This window comes from Austrofundulus limnaeus, unplaced genomic scaffold (genome assembly GCF_001266775.1).
Source record: "Austrofundulus limnaeus strain Quisiro unplaced genomic scaffold, Austrofundulus_limnaeus-1.0 Scaffold4, whole genome shotgun sequence".
NCBI classification, from domain to species: Eukaryota; Metazoa; Chordata; class Actinopteri; order Cyprinodontiformes; family Rivulidae; genus Austrofundulus; species Austrofundulus limnaeus.
The window spans coordinates 315,383-337,910 of NW_013952406.1; the positions used below are offsets into that span (position 1 = coordinate 315,383).

Sequence of the window (22,528 nt, forward strand, 5' to 3'; positions counted from 1 at the left end):
GTCTATGAAGGAAAACATTTTTTAGGGTCTAACAAAATAAAGTGGCTTTCAGCAACAATTCAAAATATATAAATAAATAAATAAACCAGCATTTACAAACAAAAAAGGGAGAAGGATAAAATCAAATAACAAAAATAAAAAAGAAACTAATTTAGTTTGTAGAGAACACATGAGCTCAGTCCACTAGGACCACTGTAAAAATAACAAACTATCATTAACCAGCTCAGACAAATTTAAAAATGAAAAAAAGGAGCTCAGAAGCAAGAAGGATAAGTGGAAGGAGCCAAAGGGTTGCCACAGCAACTAAAATTAGAGCCGGGGACAACAAGAGAAATGTGYATGTGTGGGAGCAACCCAGGTGAGACGGACTGAAAGGGGAATTAAAAAGGTAGAAAATTTGGAGGAAGGAATAATGACGGAATAAAAGAAAAACAGATTAAGAGGAAAAACTGAAGACYTTCATGACGTCCACACTGACAAGTCAAACATTAAAAAAGGTTGAACTACAGCAAAAAGAGTTTACTTCAAATATATTTAAAGGTAATTCTGAAGAAAACACTCAGCTGGCTGTGGTCTACACAGCTAAACAAAAATGGTGGAATTGGACAAGCACACAACATCAAATAAAAGAAACTGCTGCTAAATGCATAAAAAAAGGAGAAAAATGGAGTAAAACTGTCAGGATGGAACTGCCTCACTGTGCAGGAGGAAGAGGAAACCCAGGACCGTCTCTAGTGCCAACATCTCCTAACTTTCCAACAATAAAATAAAAGAAGGAAATGTTTTCTAAGTTTTACAAAAGCAGCATTAAAAAGTGGGAACACCTTAGCAGAGCTTTTCTTATTTTTTAAATTAAACCTCAAATGATCAGCTAAAGGATTTAATAAGACTCTGGTYAACATAATGAACAATGAGCAGCTGTTAAGCATCTTTGCAGTCTGCTCRGTGGTTTCCAGGAGACACATAATGCTAACTGGTGGCTGGCAGTTTATGGGGTCTGAGTGTTAAGACCTTAAATGTCAATACTGGTCTCAGGGGAGGTGGATAATTAAAGCATAAAGATCTAAAAGGCTTGTCACATATGGCTGGCCAGCTGTCACATCTGTCTGTTCATATTTAGGCGAGGAAGAACTACGCCTGGACTAAAGCAGCAGCAGAGTAATGGCTGCGCATTAAATGTCAGCTGACTAAGCTACAGTATAACTAAAGGCTAGCACAATAAAGCTCACTGACTGAGAACAAGCCTGGCATTTAAAACAACACCCAACTGTTCTATTTCTCACTGTAGACGTTCACTCCCAAGTGAGCTGTCTGCAAAGATCTACAGCGCTCCCTCTGATCGCTCCTCAGGCAGCCGGTGTGATCGCCCTGATGGAAAGAACCYCAGCAAAACGCAGCGGAGAGGCAGARTTGAGAGGTCTGTYGTGTTAGMAAAATATCACATGAACCYTTWGATCAGGGCTGTCAGACTCAGCTTCTTAACAGGGACAAAATTCAAAACTTAACCAAAGCCAGGGTTCAATTTTTGTCGAGATTTATTGAAAAAGTATTTAAAGKAAATTATTCTTAAAGCACCTAATTATGTATTATGTAACATTTAGTATGTATATAACAAATAAAGTAAAATAAGATTAAAATTAGAAAGACTCTTTGTTAGCATTCATTTCATATGCCTTATGCTCTATCAACAACTTTTTAATTTATTGTAAGGATGATTTTAAACCATTCACATCACTGACATCCAYGTTTCTTCCATAATTTTTGTGTCATTTCAACAATTTATACATCAAAATGTTCACCTACTTCAGGACATTCCAGCTATGAGTTTTGGTATTTCAGCAATTTATACTTTCAGCTTTGTTGACCATTTGTTTCTCATTGAAACTGAACAAAGCTGTCCTCAACCCTTCAAAATGTTCATAAATCTTTACTGTACTTTTTACTTTTTGTTCTGGTTCAACTTTTTCTAATTCTTTTGTACTAATTTCAGCTTCCTTTGGCTTCTTTTTGGCATATTTTTTCTGCTTTTAAAGCTATCATTCTGACCTTTTCTGCTATTCTTGTGCTAATTTAAACTTTTATGCTCCTTTCTGTTATTTTTTTAGCACTTTTGAGCTAATTTGAGCTTTTTTTCAGCTTAATTCACTGTTTTTTTTTTGATAATTTCAGCTTCTTACTGCTTAATTCATCAAACTTGTTCTCTTTCTGTTTCGTTGAGCTAAGTTCAGCTATTACAGCTACTTTTTCTACCTATTTTTGGCTAGTTTTAGCTTTTTTAACTATTCCGCATTAAGCAATCCCACTACATTTTTGTAGGAAATGCAAATTCAAGCTCTATCTTGGAGACATGTTTTATCACAATACAGCAAATTAGGTTAAAAAAAAAAGGAAACACTCACTAAAAATCAAAACATTTGACTTAAAATGAGAAATACTAAAAACGTCTAATTTATTTTTACTGGCTTGAAAGTTGGCTTAAATGACAAAAGTGCACAAAAGACATTAAAAAGTGAAACCATAAACTATTATACATTTAAAGTATTTTGGTGCAAATTCAAATTTTAACAATGGCCAGATTTGGCCTGCGGGCCTTGAGTTTGACACGTGCATTAGATGGATGGAAGTGTTTTAAGTATTTTAAACATGCAGCTGGTGCAAACATCCACTGCTTCAGGTTGGAGCGAATGAGTTTGGTATACGAAGCGTGTGTGTCTGGGACGTCTTTGCTTTGTAAATGTGGGAGACGATGATGAGTCGGGGGGAAGCTGAGCACGGCGGGCAGCAGCTGGCGGTCATGACTGGCGGGTCAGGTGAGCTCTTTGGTCTGCTCAGGCGTGCAGATCCAGCTCTTCTGACTGATCTGAAGTGGCTTCAATTAACTGAAGCAGTGAAGTGTGAGGGGGGGGAGACTCGGCAGCACGGGCCCCAGACAGGCATCCTGACAGATTTTAGGAAGTAGGATGAGCGGGGCCCTCTGACAGGTCCTGTAATGCCCCACCAAATTCAACCTTTCTCCATCTCCTCTTAGCTAATTACTAAGTATTCATATAGAAACACTTGTCATTGTGATCACAGCAAATTTGACTTTATGTGCAGGTCAGCGAGCACCATCTTCCTCTTGTGGATCAGCAAGACACAAGCGTCTACTTTTAATCACCGAAACTGCACGAAATGTAACAGAAGATAAACAGCAAGCAGGTATTCTAACATTCAGGGCATGCATTTATAAAAACTATTTCATTTTGACTTCAACAGGATCTGCCAGAAAGAGGATTATTTTAAAAACTCAACCACCTCACAACACATCCTACACAAGGATTTGTTTTCCTGGATGCAAGCAGGAGCWCAAAAGCTAGAAAACACCGTCACTGTCAAAGGAATTGTTGGAGCTGTAATATCACCTCGCCTTGCAAAAACACCTGGCAAACATCCAGGTCTGAAAACCACACAGATGTTAATATTTACTGGAAAAAAAAACAAGTGTGCTACAGTAGATTAAATCATTAACACGGAGGTGGCCAGGGGCAGGCTGGGGTGGAAATCCAGCCCGGGAGCTTGGTTTGGAGAGGCCATTTATCAGACCGCACAACAGATGCAAATGGAACCTTATTGCAGGATCCATGTTGCAGGATCCATGCTGCAGGATCCATAATGCCGGATCCGTGATGCCAGATCCATGCTGCAGGATCCATGCTGCAGGATCCATGCTGCAGGATCCACTGCTGCAGGATCCACTGCTGCAGGATCCATGCTGCAGGATCCATGCTGCAGGATCCACTGCTGCAGGATCCATGCCGCAGGATCCACTGCTGCAGGATCCACTGCTGCAGGATCCATGCTGCAGAATCCACTGCTGCGGGATCCACTGCTGCAGGATCCATGTTGCAGGATCCATGCTGCAGAATCCACTGCTGCGGGATCCACTGCTGCAGGATCCATGTTGCAGGATCCATGCTGCAGGATCCACTGCTACAGGATCCATGTTGCAGGATCCATGCTGCAGGATCCACTGCTGCAGGATCCAAGTTGCAGGATCCATAATGCAGGATCCATGCTGCAGGATCCATGTTGCAGGATCCTTGCTGCAGGATCCCCCACGCCCCTGGAGGTGGCTGCTAAGCTCGGTAGAAAATGAGCCGATGTGAGAAAACAAAATAATGTGCGTGTCTATAAATACAGTTTTGCAAACCGTGCAGATAACAGTGACTGATCACTTCATGCTGCAGAAAACTGTCTATAAGTTTTGTTAGTTTTTCTATTAGACACCAGTGTTTCTTGGAAGCTGAGCTATCAATTATGCTAAAGCTGCTTAAGCATTAAGTGCTATCAAATGAAATCAATGAATTATAGTAATCCATCCTGTCTCGTCATCTCATGTTTTTGTTTTGTTTCTTTCTTGTGCAGAAGTCTTTTTTGAACTGTTGCACTGCCAGATCCAGCAAAATTTTCAACAGGATGGATTKTTTTTTTAATTTTATGCACTTGAATGTCACTTCAACCAAAGTTATTCTTTAGTTTATTTGAACTTGCAGCAGGGCGGGTTAACATGTAGGGATTGCTAATTTGAGTTATTTGCACATTACCTTTTTGTTTAAAAGACTTAGTTTGTTGAGACTGACCTCCAGTTTGTAATATTAAATTTTTCTTATGATCACGTGTTATTAGAAATACATCAATTAATCAAAAAAAAATCATTGACAGATTTGTTGACTATCAAAATTATCGTTAGCTGCAGCCCAGTGAGATACCAGCCTGTGGATTTCATATTAGCTAGTTGTGTGAATGTTGATTCATGCAGCTTCTCGAATATTAATCATAATGTGAGTATTTATTGCTGTAAAACCCTTAGTCATAGCAGATGATATGTTGATGCCTTACAGACTAAAACTTACTGGTATGGATCAGTATGCACTCCCACCCACCCTCCTCCCTCCCCGCGGATCTCCGCCCCGTTTGGTACTCACCTAGATCAAAGCACCTTGCACATCTGCTCCCTTTGCTGCTGCCATGGAAGCCAGCTGGACTCTGTCTCCGTCTATAGGTGTGTCAGCTCTGCGTGTCTGTCTGTCCAAGGCCCGAGCTTCTTGGCAAGCTGCTAGCTAACACAAACAGTGGGGTGGGTGGGGGGGGGGGGACAAAACAAACAAGACTGTTGTGAGAGCGAGCGTGGGTGTGAGAGTGCCTTATCATATTCTTGCAAGCGACTCCTTGTCAAGCTGACTGCTTGTGTGCATCTGTTATGTAGACGACTTGAATGCAGAACATTTTTAAGAAACAGTGAGTGTCTGTGTGACAAGATATGGAGGAGACACATGTTTTACAAAGACTGGAGTGAAGTTTACCCAACCAAGTGGGATGGGGCGCCCTTGTTCTGTAATTACACCAAGCTTTAAAATGATCAAAAGACAAACTGATCAAAACAGCAAACTAGAAAAACCGCAGGTGTAAACAGAAGCATGAAGCATTGCTGCCTCACCCTCAAAACTGAATTGGAAGTGCTCATAATAAATACATTCAAAGCAGGTTTCAAGTTTGCTTAATAATTCTTGGGCTACGTTCCCACTGACCTATAAAAACTGATAAAAAATCTTTGTGAATGTAATCCAGATGCACTCGCATATTGATGTGATGCATAAAAAGGGGTCACACGGAGCCCAAAAAAACTGCACAAGCATGCGACAGAACCGACTCGCAGCGGCACACAGTTTCATTAAAATCCTCCAAATCTAATTCTCTTTCAAATAACACCCGTACCTAAATAAACATGACCACTGACGCTCTCTCATCCTCCGCATGTCTGTCAACCAAAGGCAAACAGTTTTTTCACAGAGCATGTTGGTCGTGTTTTGGTCAAAATTTGTTGCAGAAAAGTCTGGGTGGATTGTAATTTAATGTCTAAAACTAAACAGTCACAGGGATGCAGTTTGAGCTCCTAATACAACCAATCCATGGCATCTAAGCTAGGGTTGTGAGAAAATAACAATACACTGAAATATAGATATATTTCAATTCAATTCAGTTTATTTATATAGCACCAAGTTACAACATCCTTTGTCTCAGGGCACTGGACATAAAAAGAATAATCTAAAAGAAGAAACCAGCAGATTGTGTTGAATCACTTCATCACAGTCTCCCATCCTGAGCAAACGGTGGAGAGGAAAAACTCCCTGCTAATCAGGAAGAAACCTCCAGCAGAACCAGGCTCAGGACAGGCGGCCATCTTCCTCGACCAGCTGGTTGAGGGACAGGAAAGAGACACAGGTAAACACAGAAGAACTGGTCCAGGACTAACAATAGGATTTATCAAAAAGGAAAGCCTTCGGTCTAATCTTAAAAGTAGACAGAGTGTCAGCCTCATGGACAGAAACTGGAAGTTGGTTCCACAAGAGAGGAGCTTGATAACTGAAAGCTCTGCCTCCCATTCTACTTTTAGGAACTTGAGGAACCACACGTAAAACTGCAGTCTGAGAGCAAAGTGCTCTGTTAGGAAAATATGGAACAATAAGATGTTTAATATATGTTGGAGCTTGGTTGTTAAGAGCTTTGTATTTCAAATTTCATTTCCTAAAGCACTGTATCGATTTTTAATTAAGGCCTAAAATGTAAACTTTCATGGCAGCGGTTCGTTCTTGTGTTGTAGTTTAGCCTCTGATCACTAGTTGGCAGCAGTCATTTGGCTCCTCCACTCCCAAGAGTGAAACGCTAGCTCAAACGTTAGCATTGTAAGCATTAGCACTATGTACCGATGGCTAAATTTGAGCAGATTAGACCAACACCCACTGCCTTAAAAGCTGAGGTAGAGCTGCAACTGTCCCATATTAGCCAGAATGTCTCGTATTTTAAGCCAAACTGAAGTGTCTCATGCAGGATGCTCTTCTCTGACTGCAGCCTGCATTCGGACATGTTACGATTGAAGTGACCAAATACAACAAACACTGAGGGCATTGAAATGACTATTGTACTTGTGCTAGCTCCTTAAGGTGCCCCGGGAGAAAAGCAGACTGTAGCAGCTAAACTTAATCAYTTTACTGAACTTTAGCACAAGATTATGCTATTGTTAGTGTGTTGAATGACCATATTTTTATAATAAATTAATATTACATATCTAAAAGCTGCCACAAATATATTATCAAACTATTTTACCTAACCTAACCACTGAAAACATGGATGAAAACAGAAACATGAAAAATATAGAATGCAAAACATATAAAATATCAGTTTTTTAATTAGAATGTTAGGAGAAAAAAGGCAGTATTTTTATTTTACAATATTGCAATATATCGTATAGTGATTTATGTGTCATATGTATCATATCACAAAATTCTTGCCAACACACTGAGAAGTTTATTTATACTGAGCTTTTCACAAAAATAAGTCACTTCACATAAATACAGACAGAACGTAACATTAAAAACAGATGATTAAAAAGAACTTAAAGCTAAATAAAGCATAATGTCATGAAAAAAAATCTTACATAATGGAAGGCATTTGTCTTTAGCTGCTTTTTGAACAAGCCAAATTGTTCAAAACAACATGATGTGATACAACAATAACAGCCACAAGTTGCCTCAAAAGGAAAATAAATTGTGACTCACTGGAAACCTAAACACAAACTCGTATTGGGCTCAGAAATATTGCTCAGATAATAGGCAACTCTTTACGGCTTATAGAATTCGTGACCAGCATCCAAATTCTTTGTGGACCTCAAGAGAGAGAAAAAAATGATCTGCATGAATGAATGAAATATCTTAAGATCCTCGTGTTTACACACATATACCAAGGAAATGTCAATCAGATGCAAAATACAAAGGTTGAGGCATGAAAGAAATGTCAAAAAAGATACACGGGTTCTGCTGTGTGTATTGGACCAGCAGCGTTTGATCAATAGCTCACCTGAATGTGTGATCGTTCTCCCTGACTCAACAAAGCAGACGTGCACTCCAAACATGATGACAAAATAGATGCAGCCTGGATCATTAGGCCCCCGCTCACAGATTTATTCAATCAGCGTGCGGCGCGCTCATTAAACATGTTGACGTCCAAAAAACAGAACGGATCAACCTACTTAGCAACTCTTCAGTAAAATTGTTTGTGTTGCATTTTTGTTTAATTTAAGGTAATTTGCCATTTGAGACTGTGCACTTATGATAATTATACATAAATTCATTTTGTACAGAAATAAAACAGTCAAAATAAGTTGCTAACACATCAGTGTCAATAACATCACCCAAGAAAAATGACAAAAATCGAATGCTAAAAAGTATTACAAATATAAAATAAGATTTTAAAACAAATGGATAAAAAGTTGACAAGGACACGAGTTTGGGTTCGACATCATTAAAGCAGCAACATTTTAATAACAGAATAATATTTCATCTTTACTTTTAATTACCATTCAGTGACAGAATCAGTGGAACATAAAGAGTGAGGTGTGTCGAGGTTCTGCATCAGATTGTCTGGTTCGTTATTAACAAGCTGAGAGACTGATAAAGTCTCAGGAGGACTCAGTAAATAAATTTAAGTTAAAACATTACAGAACTGATTAAACTAACTGGCTGGTTGACTGTTGGTAGAGATGATTTATCTACACCAGCAAACAGGGAAGAAAGGATTAAAGAATGAATAACTTTTTTCTTTACACCTTTTACAGGGAGGTACAGCTTCACTTAGCTTGAGGTGAAAGAAGCTGGATGTAACAACTGCACTCACCTGTTTAATGCCAAATATTAGTGACTAATATTCACATTGGTCTTATAGTGACAGCTGTGACCAGAGGAAATTACGTTAGGACTTGGAGTGTGTATAATAGCCCAACAGGACTCTGCTGTTTTGATAATCCACTCTTCTTTGGTCTCATATAATTTTCCAAGCACGGAAACCGCCCTTTTATGAGTTTTTAATAGCTAATGATAGCAGCAACTCTGTTGTTCTTGTCCTTCTTGACTTGACCGCTGCCTTTGACACTGTAGATCACTGCACTCTGTTTGGATCATCTTCAGCAGTTAGTGGGCATTGGTGGAAGCACCCTGGACTGGTTTAGGTCCTATTTGGCAGACAGGACTATGTCTGTTGGGCTTGGGGCTTGTGAATCTTCTACTGTTCCATTCTTATATGGGGTTCCACAGGGTTCGGTACTGGGTCCTCTGATTTTCTCCTTGTAAATGCTTCCTCGGGACGATCCTCAGAAAACATGGTGATTCACTGGCTTTTAACACAGTTTGAGATCTAGGTCTTTTTAGCTGTTTTTTGCTTGTTTTAAGTGTTTGAGTGTTTTTAGTGTTTATTTCGTTTATTGTTTTTGGCCCCTKATGTACAGCACWTAGTGTCCACGGACGCCGTTTTAAAGTGCTTTATAAATAAATTGATTTGATTTGAATTTGTATTACCAGCTTTTGGAAGTGGTTGGTAACATCCAGAAGTGCTAATAACAAAAAGTCCAACGTGTCATGTCAACAAGGCCAGACTACCTGACCCCGTCGGTGTCAGGACACCGTGACACAGCATGATGCCTCTGAACCAAAATAAAAATGGTAAACAGAAACTGCTAGACAGGAAGGTGTGGAAAAACAAAAAGTACAGAACCACAGGCTGATGAAATAAATCAGGAGCGCAGGATAAAAGTGAAATGAAAGCTCAAACAATAACCAAGAAACAAATGGCAAAAAAAATTAAAAAGGAGGGTATAATGATTGGCGTAACTCACCTCCCCCCACAAGTTAATTTCCTGTTCATAAAAACAGCAAATTAAAAACAGAAGACAACAATTTTCTCCTTCCTGTCCCACTAATCATAAAACCAATGTGTAAAAAAGGATAAATCCCCAGCGGGTCACATCAAACAATTGACTAAATACAAAAGGAACCACTGAGGGAGAATAACAGACAATTAAGAGCATAACTGTCATCACAGTCAATAAACCTGGTGCCACCCACACAAGGGCAATGAGCATCGGACCCATCGTAAAGACGGATGAAAGGCTGCTAATTCCCCTGCAATGCAACACCAACTAACCTCTATGCTTTAATGCAGCATTCTGACGCAACAGAAACACCAGGAACAAGTAGAAAAACCCCTTTCTGTTCCTTTCTCATTTGCATCCAGAGAGAAAATCTGACATTTAAGTATAACCTTGCTGACATGCAAACTAAGTGCAGCCAATTCCATAACCTACATGTGCATTAAAATATGTAAAAAATAAAAAGACAGTGCAGATCTGAGACCAATCACAGGCCGATGCATACTCTCACTCAATAAACCCAATTTAATGACTTCTCAAGCTCCTCCACAGTGACATTTCCTCCATCTTCTGCAGCTATCAATCAACCCAACCTCCGTGTCCCGTCATCCTCACTAGTGCCTGCCTTCAAACGCAGCTCCCCGCTCAGTTTTTCATTCTAAACCTTCTCCTGTGCCACCATCTCTTTCCTCTTTCCATCCAAAACAACAGTCATTCCAGAAAAGGGCCATCAATCTCGTTCCATGAGACCAGAGTGTGAAAACGCCAAGGCTACAGCAGATTACTATCTGTTCTACCTCCACTTTACACTGGATAACATTCAGACCGAGTGGACGGGTACATGGGAGATATAGGAGGAGGTAACTCAAAAAAAAAATCAATTGGTAGCTTTCTCAGCATAAGATGATCTCAGTTTAAAACGTTGGCAAAAAAGTCAGTGGATGAGAAAAGAAAGCTGAAAGAAGGAGCTCCTCTAGCTAAATGCCTGTTCACATGAGGTCAGAGAACACGTACCTGGAAATACCTGACACCAGAGTTCACTCCTCCCCAGTGTTGTATAAAGTACCTTAAAGTGATACTTGAGTAGAAGTACAAGTATCATAAAATTACTTTGGTAAAAGTTAAAGTCTTCTCTAAGAATATTATTTGAGTAAAAGTCTTAAAGTAATTTATTTTGTACTTGAATATCAAAAGTAAATTTATGACATAAAATGTATTTAAGTATTAAAAGTAAAAGTATTGAGTAAAAGCGAGTCATTAGATTTCCCAAAATGACATTTATTGGGAGGTGGCCTCTCCAAAAACTTTTTCTTTAAAGGCGTACAGTGTTGATGGATTGTGTTCTAACTCATACAGTGTCAGAATGGTATATATTTATACTTCGCATATAAATATTAGTGCTGGGCATGTTAACGTCTTATTATCGCATCAACGCGATAATTTTTTTTAACGCGCGTTAACACAGTTATTTATTTATTAACATTTTTCCGTGGGATCTCTGTTCACTGGGCAGCTAACACACACGCTAGACACACAAACACAGTGGTCACGGCAGGGAGGCAGGATCTTGATCACTATTGGTTTAGATCAGAGTTTCTTATCCTATGGGCCGCGGCCCACAATTTCAGGGTTATGTACGTGAACTCTGTAAGCTAAGTGGACTGAATCACTTTTCTCTAAACTTTCAACTTATTAGTTGTAAACAAGGAGGTTCTATAGAACTGGAGTGCGCAAGGCTGGTGAAGCTAACGGCTAACGCTAAACAGGCAAGACTCTGGATTTCTCATTACTGTACATGTTGACAACAGAGCAGAAAAAAGGACTGATGATGTAGAAATCATTAAAACCATTAATAATAATATTAACCCAATTATTATTAATATTTTACAGTTTATATAATCTATCTAATGTTTTAAATAATGCCAGAAAAGCTGTTTGTGTTATGGATTTATTAACAGAAGCTAAACAGGAAAACGTCTCATTTTACAACATAAGTCAGCAGATTTGATCTTATTTAGCTCAATGTGATCTGAGCAGAACATAATTTAACAGTTTAAAATTAAAATAATCTTATAAAGTCCATGTAATCACTGTTATTTATTGAACTGGTTAGCAGATATTAGCTTGTGGAGCATAWATACAGAGTTTAGCTCTGTTGAATCATGCTACAYTTTAACAAACTATTAAATATTACAGCTGATTTGTCCTCTTATTAATTTTTAGACCTACAGAGTGTAAAATAATATTATAAATGTGAGTATTTTTAGGTTTCTGTTAGAGGAACCTGACTTGTTGAGAAGATGGTTAGCTAATAGAGACAAGTTTCATCCTATAACCAGAGAACATTTTCTAACTGTTGACTGGTAAATATAAATATTCTTGTTTTTTATGACAGTAAGAAGAAATAATAAATATACTTTATTACTAGCTGAAGTCATCATTTTTCAACTAGTTAAAGTCTAAGTTACAGGCTGACTTCAGGTCTGGTTTAGATCATTGTTACTTATAAATTATATATTTTTCTGGTATAAATCTGCTGTTTTACATGATTGCTGAATGAAATGAACATAATTATTAATTTATTGTAAAAACATGACAGATAATCTGTGAAACAGATCCAGTTCAGCTGCTGTTTATCTACTAGTTTCTATGAAGGCTGTGAGCTGTTGTCCTGTTAGGTCTTCGTTTCTGCTCCTCCATACTGTCACAGACACTACCAGTGGACGGTATGGGCAGGACTCAGTCTAGTGATCTATATATTTAAGTTTATGGTTGTAAATCAGAACATTTAGTATTTCTATCAAACTCTTTTTTGGCACAAAATAAGGTGAAAAAACAGGGCCGTGACTTTGCACCTGGGAATGGGTTTTTTTAACGAACCGCCTCGCTGCCTGTCGTGCAGTGGCAATAGTCCATCCACACCAAGTGTCCAAGGCCGAACCGTGGGTCTCTGAGAAATGCCCATGAGAGAAAGAAATGTTTTTGCAAAGTAAAGCATGGAGTGGGATGTTCTTTTAAAAGCAAGCTGCAGAAATAAGCCCTGCGATCTTGTAATTCTTATACAGCACGATCATCTAAAGCAGTGGGCAACAGTGTTCAGTTCAAGGACACGAGAGCACCATGTCAGCTCTGACAGCGACATCCACAATACAGCATGATAGGGCTAATTTCAATGCAACGTTCACAGTAAGTACAAGGAGGGGGTTTTGTCAGGCATAATAAACTCTCCTTGCCTTGTCACAGCACTGTTGAGGAGGAAGGTTAAACTTAGAGCTGTRTGTAAAGCTGTCCCTCAGCAGCAGCACAGCTTTGACAGGGGATCAGCGTGGTGTGGCTTCTGTTGGGTCTCTGGGCTAAAAAGCCGAGAGGCAGAGGGGGAGGCGGAGGTGGGGCTCAGCCACGCGCTAAAAACTTTCACGCCAACATAATCACTGATAATTAATTCGGTGAGGGGAGGTTTAACGTTAAAAAGATAAAAACGGCAGCGGTGGTGACAGCAGAGCCACTTGGCTCAACGCGAGCTGATGGGACCGGGCGCCACATGCCAACAAATCACAGAAGAACACAAGACCGTTAAGACACATCATCAAATCACTGTTTGCCTGAGAACAACCTCAAAGTCGGGCTTTGATCTGCAGCTGACCAAAGAAAGCAAAGAAGCACTTCAGCCAAGGGCAGGCAAAAAAAAAATGTACAAAGACAACAGACGGCCTTCGCTGTTGCAGGACAACAAGCCTTCAATATCACATAACAGGACTGGAATWAATTATTTGTGAGAACTGCAAACAAAGACTTTTTAACTCTAATAAATCCTATTCAAAACATGTTGGGATGTTGTGAAAAATGTATAAAACTGAATGAAATGACTTGCAAACACACATATAACATACATGGAGGACTGAAACTGTCATAATTAGAAATTAAAGCATAAAAATATAAATGGACCAACAAATAAATAAACACACTTAAAATGCACCAATTAAATTTACCAAGTAGAATTTTTACCTCATGTTTTATAATTTTATCAACCTTATTTGTTTTTCCAGTTTAGAAGGATCAAGATCCATGTGCAGATCTACTGCTGCCTCAGTTTAGTTTAAAGTTTCATTTAAAACAAAGGCAAGGAGGGAAACACTTACCTATGTCTTTGTTTTAAACTAAACTTTAAACTTTAATCTAAACTGAGGCAGCACAAGCATGCACAGTATATCTGCACATGGATCCTGTACCTTCCTGTCTGTTGACCAATAGGAAAGGAGCTGACCCAAGAAGCTCCGCCCAACTTATTTACATAATGAGGCAGAAATGCATAAGGTAAATTAAAAACAAGAGACAGAGACATGTAAAAACACATGGAAATAAAAAGACTTGTGGGAGAAATTATTTAAAAAAATAKTTAAATATAATCATTTAAGAGACACAGATGCATGTACAAATAAAAGCAAAAACAGAAAACCTATTTAAAAAACAATAAAATGTAAATTATGTGCTAAAATATATAATTTATTGGAACTAAGCTGGAAAAATAAATATGAAGATCAATTAAATTATAAAACATGAGGTAAAGTTCTCCTTATTTAATTGGTGCATTTTAAGTGTATTTGATTATTTATTGGTCCATTTATATATTTCTGCTTTTATTTCTAATTATGACAGTTTTGGTCCTCCATACATATATTGCCAAATCAATCAAATTTATCTTACTTTTTTAAAATATTATTACTGTAGCTTAAGCCTTTGATATGTTCCACTGTGAATAAAACGTGTGTTTGAGATTTGCAAACCATCTTTTTTTATTTACATTCCTCACGTTATCACAACTTTTTTGGGCATGGGTTTATATAACTTATATGTGCTTAATAATTTGTATAAACAGTGAGGGGGACAGTACATTATAATAGGTTACAACTCTGTATGTTGCTCCTGTTAGCTTATTATAAAAATTACAACTACTATTCTCCACAATATGCTACCACCTGGTAATTATTATTAAATGCCAACCTCTGGGGAACAATTTACAATCGGAGGTTGTTCTCATTTTTCAGAGCTAATCAAGACATTTTAATCAGTTTCACCTGCGGTTTGAGCAGACACCTCTTTCTTAAAATAGCCAAACACCGTGTGTTTTTTTTTCCCAAGTCACCCTCAAAGGTTTGTTATTAACATATAATGGAGACGCATGAGGTAAGTGTAGTAGCGGGGACTGGGGTGTGCCTATTTGCTGAGTGAACTGATGAAGACAGAGGGCTCCCTGTAGTCTTACAGTCAGAGCTCTGATAAATTGTTCAGCCTCCACCAACTGCAGGAAGTATGTGTGCATGAGGATCAGTATGAATGCCTGCTAGACTGGAACTGACAACATTAAGTGGCAGTGCGACCGTTTTCATGAACGCAGGGAGGCCGAGAGCACAGAGGAGTGGGAAGGCAACTATTGTGTCACCAAATGGTACCACAAAGGAGCCGGTCAGACCCCAGAACCAGACTACCCGGTTTAATGACCGCTGAGTAAAAAAGGGACAACAGACTGAGAAAAAACATCTTCATCACAGGTTGGAGTTATAACTATAAACATTACATTAGAGATCAAAGATTTTACAGACATTTAGCAGAACCATGTGCTCCATTTGAAATAAGACGGCACGAGTCACAACGCTTCCAGTGAAAAGGAGAGGCAGGAAGTGGCAAATACAAGATAGCAGAGGTGGAGGGGTGCAGTGGGGGGTGGGGGGAGAAGACCTGGATGATGAGGATGTGAGAAAATGTAAATGAAAAGCTGCTGAGGAGAAAAGGAGAACTGAGAAWGTGAGAGATTACTTTAGGAGCTGTTGGAAGGGAATCTGAAGAGCACAACAAAGCTGACAACAAAATGCACAAGGCGTTGAGCTGGGGGTGGGGTGGGGGGTACAGGCACAAGAGCAAGCAATGCATGAGACATGATAAGCATGCATCACACAGCCTGTTGCTTTTAAATTAGGGTTTGTGCTTTCTCACTATACTGCATGTCCTTCAACAGAGAATCATGGTGCAAGATGCTCCAAAAATGAAAAGATAGAGATTTAAATAACAGACGGGGCTGGACAACAAAACACGATAGCCTCATGACCATTATCAATGGAAAATTTGTCAAACTGATAATTTTACTAAACTCCCATCCAGAACCACACAGCATTCTGGGGGATGTAGGCGGAGGGAAGCCAAGCAAAGGGGCGGAGCTAAATGTTTTTGCAAGGGGTGGCCCATAGGTGACCAAGATATCACTTAGCACATATACATAAAAAACACTATCCTGGATTTGAAAATTCAAGATGGCTGCCACAGCCAATTTCAAATGCCTCCAATTCAGCTGTTTTACAAATTATTGAGCTGAAATTTTGCCTGATAGTAATAATTATCTAAAAAACAAAAACATGCTGAACACTAATATATAAAAGCTACAGTCAAAACATAAATTTATATTGGTGGCAGTATCCAGCAAAGTTTCTCAAGGAACTTTTCTAGTTGACACTACTTGTCAATCATTTATGGTGGCACCTGTTGTGGCCAATCAGGTGCTTAAGGCGGAACTAGCCACCCCCTTGGTTCCGCCCCTGACTAAGCAAGGTTGGCGGCATCAACTGACTCTTTGGTAAGCTAGCAAAAACCTGTTGAGTAGCATGTAGCAGTTTATAGTTTCGCCTCATAACCGCTTCAAAATTTTAAAAAAAGAACGAAAATAACGCAACAGCTCCCGAGGAAAATGTAGACAGAGGAAAGGTTGTGTCAGGTCTAATCAGCCTTTTGTTCCTGATCCTTATTTCAAATAGATGAAACAAAAAAACTAATCAATGATTATTGATATCGACTGATATGAAACGCTAGCGATACATTGAGAACTTTATAAATATTGTTTTCTTTTAAGTCAGATCAAAAATGAGGGTATCAACAACAAAGTATAAATTTTAATGACTTTTTTTAGTCATTTGGATCTAATTCTTGTGTGTTTGAGAGCAGATTTAGCTGGTTTTGTGTGTTCGGGGCTCTGGTCCATTGGCAATAATAGGTATCTGAGTGTGACTGGTCAGAAGACGCTCGCGCTCCTTCCTGCTGTTAGACCGACCGCATCTTTGTTTTTGTTCTGGAGCGGGACTAATTAAAAGCCACTCCTGCTGTTGGATTATGTGAGAGGATAGCTGGTAAGTTTGTTATCCCAGTGAAAGAATGAGGGTCAGAGGTTTGAGGTTTTGTTGGTAAATTAAACATTAACAAGGTGATTAAAGGAAGATTTATAAAATACTGCGATATACTGTGTATATCGTGTTTTGTGATGGAGCTTCACAGTATTGTAATGTTATTTTTTGGCCGTACGATCAAGCCCTGCCACAGCTTATCTTTGTCACAAGTCAGGACCAAAGGGAGGAGGAGGGAGAGTAGACAGCAGAGCGGCAGTTTCTCTTCCAAGTCTTGTGCTGTGTGCCTGTTCTACACGGACAGCTGGAGGCTAAACATAAGCTCCAACAGCCGCCGCCAGAGAGGCAGGCGAGGCCTTGAGAGCGGGTCATTCACATTCACACACAAATCAGAACTCAGAGATGCACATCTGCATCATTAGCAGAGGAGCRCCACGGATCCCTCAGAATGGTGGCCACCGCAGTCCCCGTGCACACAGTCATCTTCTGCACCGCCGCCACCGAGCAATGTCAGCCTCATCCTCATGAATATTCATCTGCCTCATTAACACTCAAGTGGGGAAACAAAACATATTGCAAGAGACTCCCATTACTTGGGGAGAGAATGAGATTTAAAAAGAGACGAGGACATGAGACATATTGTGACAGTAAAAAGGCAATGCCTTCTATTATTTGTCAGAAAGGATTTTTTTTTTCCAATCTAAAATGGAAGAGCGAGGAAAAATGCTCCATATTGCTCTGGGGTTTGATACCCCTTTGTTACCTTTACTTTTAAAGTAAGATATGAAAGCAGCGTCAGCAGCAGGGACAGCTCAGCGGGAGRACGGACTGGGAATTACCAACCATTTTCACCCCGCCAATCCTCCTGCAAGAAAAGCTTTAAAACACCTGCAATTTCTCCACTAATGTCTGGCTGTTCACAATAAATGCTTAACTGTAGGGGATAAGTGTGAATACACCTCGACACACGCCGCGGCTGTACATAAAACCCCCCGGTAACAAAACATAAAGCTGAGACGAAGTCTGTCGATCCGTTCAGTCACTCACTCTCTAAGCCACTTGCCAACACACACACCAAACAGAAACTCCCACACAAAGACGGGATTATTTTCTCTTTATGTCGTAATGCTTGTGAATCTGTTCACAGAAACGACCAACAGGGGAAATCTTCCATCCCGCAGCTGTGTTGTTAGAGAGACTCMGGAAACTGGAGGAACACAAACCCCATCCCCTTTTTATTTATTTTTTATTTTTTACTTTTCTATCCGCGGAGACGAGGCAAAGGTGGGCAAGGCCCAAAATTCTGGCCCACCAGAATGAAATTGGTCCTTTAAAAAAAGGGCTTCGYCAAAACATGTTTGTGACATAATTGGACCAGGTCTCTGGAAATCAATACTGCTGCTTACATGAGGGGCCTTTACCAAAGCTATTTCATATTCTACCTGCTATACGCAGTTTCTGCTGAAAAAAAAAAAAATTACAAGACCTCAATTTCAGAACAGTATGAGCTATTGATTTTCAGCCACTACTCTTACTCTTCCTCAGCTCCATCCCGTTCGTTCTCTTTCCCATTCCCCACACTTGATACAACTGCTTTCTGCTTCAACTTTTCAGGGAAAAACGTTTTTTTTTTCTGCTGCAGGGGAGGATGTGAAAAGGTTCTTTTGAGGAACGTTCATATTTGAATATAATTTAAATCCCTCTAAAGGATTTTGTAGTGGGAAAACTATTCTAACGTATCATTAATAATTGAAAACGAGCTTTTTCTTGCACAAAGTGAATACTGTGAACTGCTCTTTCGACCAGTTTTTTATTCTAAAATAATCTTATCATTTCAATAGTTTCATTACATAAGAATGTTGTTTTATTATTTAAAATGCTCTAATGTGTTAAAAGTTCACAATATATCTAGATAACTTGATTGCAGCTTTAAAAAAGCAATGAAAGACTTTCGCACATCACCCTCTGAAATTCATGCCAACATTTTAGACTTCTATCATCTTATTTGGAGGAATAATTGAAGTGGAACCTTCACAGTAACATTATGTAATATTGCAGTATCTCACTAAATATCACACTAAATGTTAGCTCAACATCAGTAAAACTAGCTGTGTTTGAGTGAGGATATCCCTGGATTTATTGTGCTGTCATCAAACTAAACAGAAAAACAGACTTTTTTTCTTTTGTACCAAGTCAGAGTTGTTTGGAAATTCATCACAGACCGAATAATTTGTTTGTGAATGCATTTTTGGTAACTTAACTAATGAAATTTATGCTGCAATGGGATCTTAAATAAAATACAATTACAAGTACTGATACTGGAGCTAAACCCAAAGTGTTAATTTTTTATATATATTTACGTGTAACATTTCAATTGTGAAGTTACTCTTCCAGTGAAAAAAAACATGTGAATACATGTTCCAACGCATTTTAAGTCTGACTGCACATGTTAAAACCAAAATTTTTTAAAAATATATGGTAACGGGGTAGCATGTGGTCATGCAAACAAGTTTAGACCATCTCATTTCAGAGTTTTGAATTAGWTTTATTGCTGCATTTAATCATGAATACAAATATTACAAATATTATCTTCACATCTCTGACTTGCCACCTTTTTGAACCAATTTTATTTTTACTTATCTTAGTTTTATCTTCAACTATCTTTTATCTTCAACTAAGCCCTCGACACAGTGCAGGTGGTGGGAGACAGAAGAACTCTGACTAAAATAACATCATTGATGAACAACGTCTCCCACCACATGCATGAAGCTGTGGCTGAACTGGAGAGCTCCTTCGTCGACAGACTGCTGCATCCGAGGTGCACAAAGGAGCGTTATCGCAGATCCTTCCTCCCAGCAGCTGTCAGACTCTTTAACCAGCACCACGCCCAAAAATCACAACGTGTTTAACAAAAATCACAATAATCGCACCTGCTGCTGCACAGTCATTTGTACTGTTATTATTCATTGTATTTACTCAACTGAACAATCATTTGCACTACTACTCTGCTGTAATTGCACATCTGTGTTTCTTGTCTGCATTGTGATAATTCACTTTACAATTATTGGTCTGTTGAGATTGTTTTGCACTGAAAACAGGCAAATTCTGATTCCTAATGTTGGATTCTGATTGTCTAATGTCTCTAAAACAAAACATATTGTTTCATATTTTTGCACAATTCTTTATATTATATTTTTATTAGTAGTAGTTGTATCATGGCTAGTCAGTGTTAGTTTTTGTTTTGTGTGTACTATCTATAGTTTGTAATGTAACTAGTGTGTGAACCTCTGTACTGATGCTGATGTGACACCTGAATTTCCCCTCGACGGGYCAYTAAAGGCTATTTCTATTCTATTCTAACTGCTTGTAGTTTTAAGAGTCTTGGGTGAACAAAAGAACTTGATTGAAGAAGAAAACTGGGAGTTTGGGTTTAAGAGATTAATGAACCAATTGGCAGGCTGGATTTTACTCACCAGTGGGCCCGATGTGGCCTGCAGGTCACCAGTTGAATAGCTCTGGCCTAAGATTTTCTCTAAGAGGGCCATGGTGAGGAACCTGAAGTTGCAGCAGGTTCCACAGGACAACAGCGTTAAACTTCCAATTAGACATAAAAATAAAACGATGGAACGTTTTCCCATTTTTGGAGCGTTAAATGAATATACAATAACCATTTGTTGTTAAAARGAAAAAAACAATGACCACAAAGTACACATACCTAAAAGTTTCATTGAAATCTGTTCAGTAATTCATGAGATACACAGACATGAGCAACAGCATACTTGCTCCACCTGCAGCAGGCCATAATAACCATATTTAAAAAACTTTTAACTATATTAGATCAAAATCCAGAATCAAAGTTATATGATTAAGTTTGCATTTATGAACCGAGCCCTTTAATCTCTTTTCTCTGTTTGGGTGTAAAACAATCCATCCACTGTTTTAAACATTTTACCTAAAATCACATTACAGAGATGGTGTTTCAGCGATAAAACAATTTGGATCTCGCGACCAAACTGTTAGGATGAATCAGCATTTCCATGAATAAACATGAGGCGTTATCAAATTCAGATCAAACCTGAGGACGGTGACACTTTTAAATACTTTTACTGCCGTTAATTCAGATTCCGTCGGCTTCCTGGGGTCAAAAGGTTTGTGGAGCATCATGGGAGGGTCAAAAGTCTGCATGCATGATTTAAATACATCTAAACGACAGATGGCAAATAAAGAAGAAGAAAAAGAAACAGTAAAGCGGCAGAGACAGGGAAGCCGGATGCGTATTAGAGTGAGAAATGGCTTGTCTTGTCTTTAAGATTACTTTTCCTCTTAAAACATTCACTTCATCTGTGTCTCTCCTGCTCCGCTCTTGTTATTGGAAAATAGCTCTGCACAAGAGCGGTGAAAAAAACCCATTGGATGCCGGCCCTGTCTGCATCAGTCACACACTGACACACACGTACACAGAAAATACATTTCATCCTCCGTATCCAAAAGCGCCGGTGGCACGAGCAGGCGTTTTGCGACCCCAATCCATATTTCAATTTCTCTCCTCTCATGCAAACTAATCCAATACTTGTTGCCTTTCCTCAGAAGCAGAGAGCAACGAGAGTAGTGCTGTACCAAACGATTACTTTCTAATCGATTAATCTAACGATTATTTTTCGATTAATCGATTATTCTAACAACAAATCTATAAGTTATTCTGACATGAGTGCACTGGAAATTTAAAATGTTTTCATCAAATTAACAAGAACAGTTCTTTAACATTGTAACATTTTCTGTAATAGTTTTTTCATGAACACAAAATATGCACTCTTACCCCACCTGTGAAAAGATAACTCCGCCCAAAGGTGAAATTTGAAAAATGTATCATAGTGGGTAGGGGAGGGGGGGTTAGAGAGCGTAGGTGTGGCCAGGACGAGAGAACGTGACAGGCAGCTAGCATTAGCATAATTGATGCTACGTGGAAAGTGACCACAGTATCGCAGATAGTTACATCTCTGAACGGTCTGAGGTGGAGGATTTTCACCTCACACCAGCCTCGGACAGAGGAGGAGGAGGAGCGCTCCGACAGCCTGACAGAAAAAAATAAAAGCATACAGCTGCAGCTGCTCAGAAGATCGCTAGTTTAAATCAGGAATAAAAGTAGTTTACCTGTATACAGAGCCCTAAAAATCCATAAATTTTGCAAAAAGTCCTTACAACTCGCACCCGCGGGGCGGGGGGGTGTCAGCAGCGGACATGAAAGCGCCTGCTGCGAAGCAGGAGGAAAGGAGAGAGGAAAATGTAACTTATTTCTAGCGGCAGAACAGGTTGGAAGATGGCTGTTTGATGTTATTTATTGTTTTTTAAATCATCCTATAGGCTCTGACATGTTAGATACATTTGAAAATGAGGTTTTTAAAATATCCGTAAGACTTGAAAAAATCCGTGAGATCTATACGTCTGTTTACCTGCAAAATGACGTAAAATCCTTAAAACTTACAGACAATCTGTACAAGTTGACATGTGTGGGTTCGGGCTGTGCAGAACGTACTGCTGGTGTCTCTCTTTCTCTCTGTCTCTCGCTCTCGCTCTCTCTCTCTCTCTCTCTCTCTCTCTCTCTCTCTCTCTCTCTCTCTCTCTCTCT

At 39.1% G+C, this 22,528-nt stretch overlaps 1 long non-coding RNA gene across 1 annotated transcript in view; it reads right to left on the reverse strand.

The window, feature by feature from the left end:
• The window catches only part of LOC106527273 (uncharacterized), an 84,105-nt gene that overhangs the window by 55,243 nt on the left and 6,334 nt on the right, over positions 1 to 22,528 (reverse strand). The window contains exon 2 of the long non-coding RNA XR_001311364.1: positions 4,965 to 5,099. This is a non-coding gene — a long non-coding RNA (uncharacterized LOC106527273). The remainder of the gene's footprint in view (positions 1 to 4,964; positions 5,100 to 22,528) is intronic.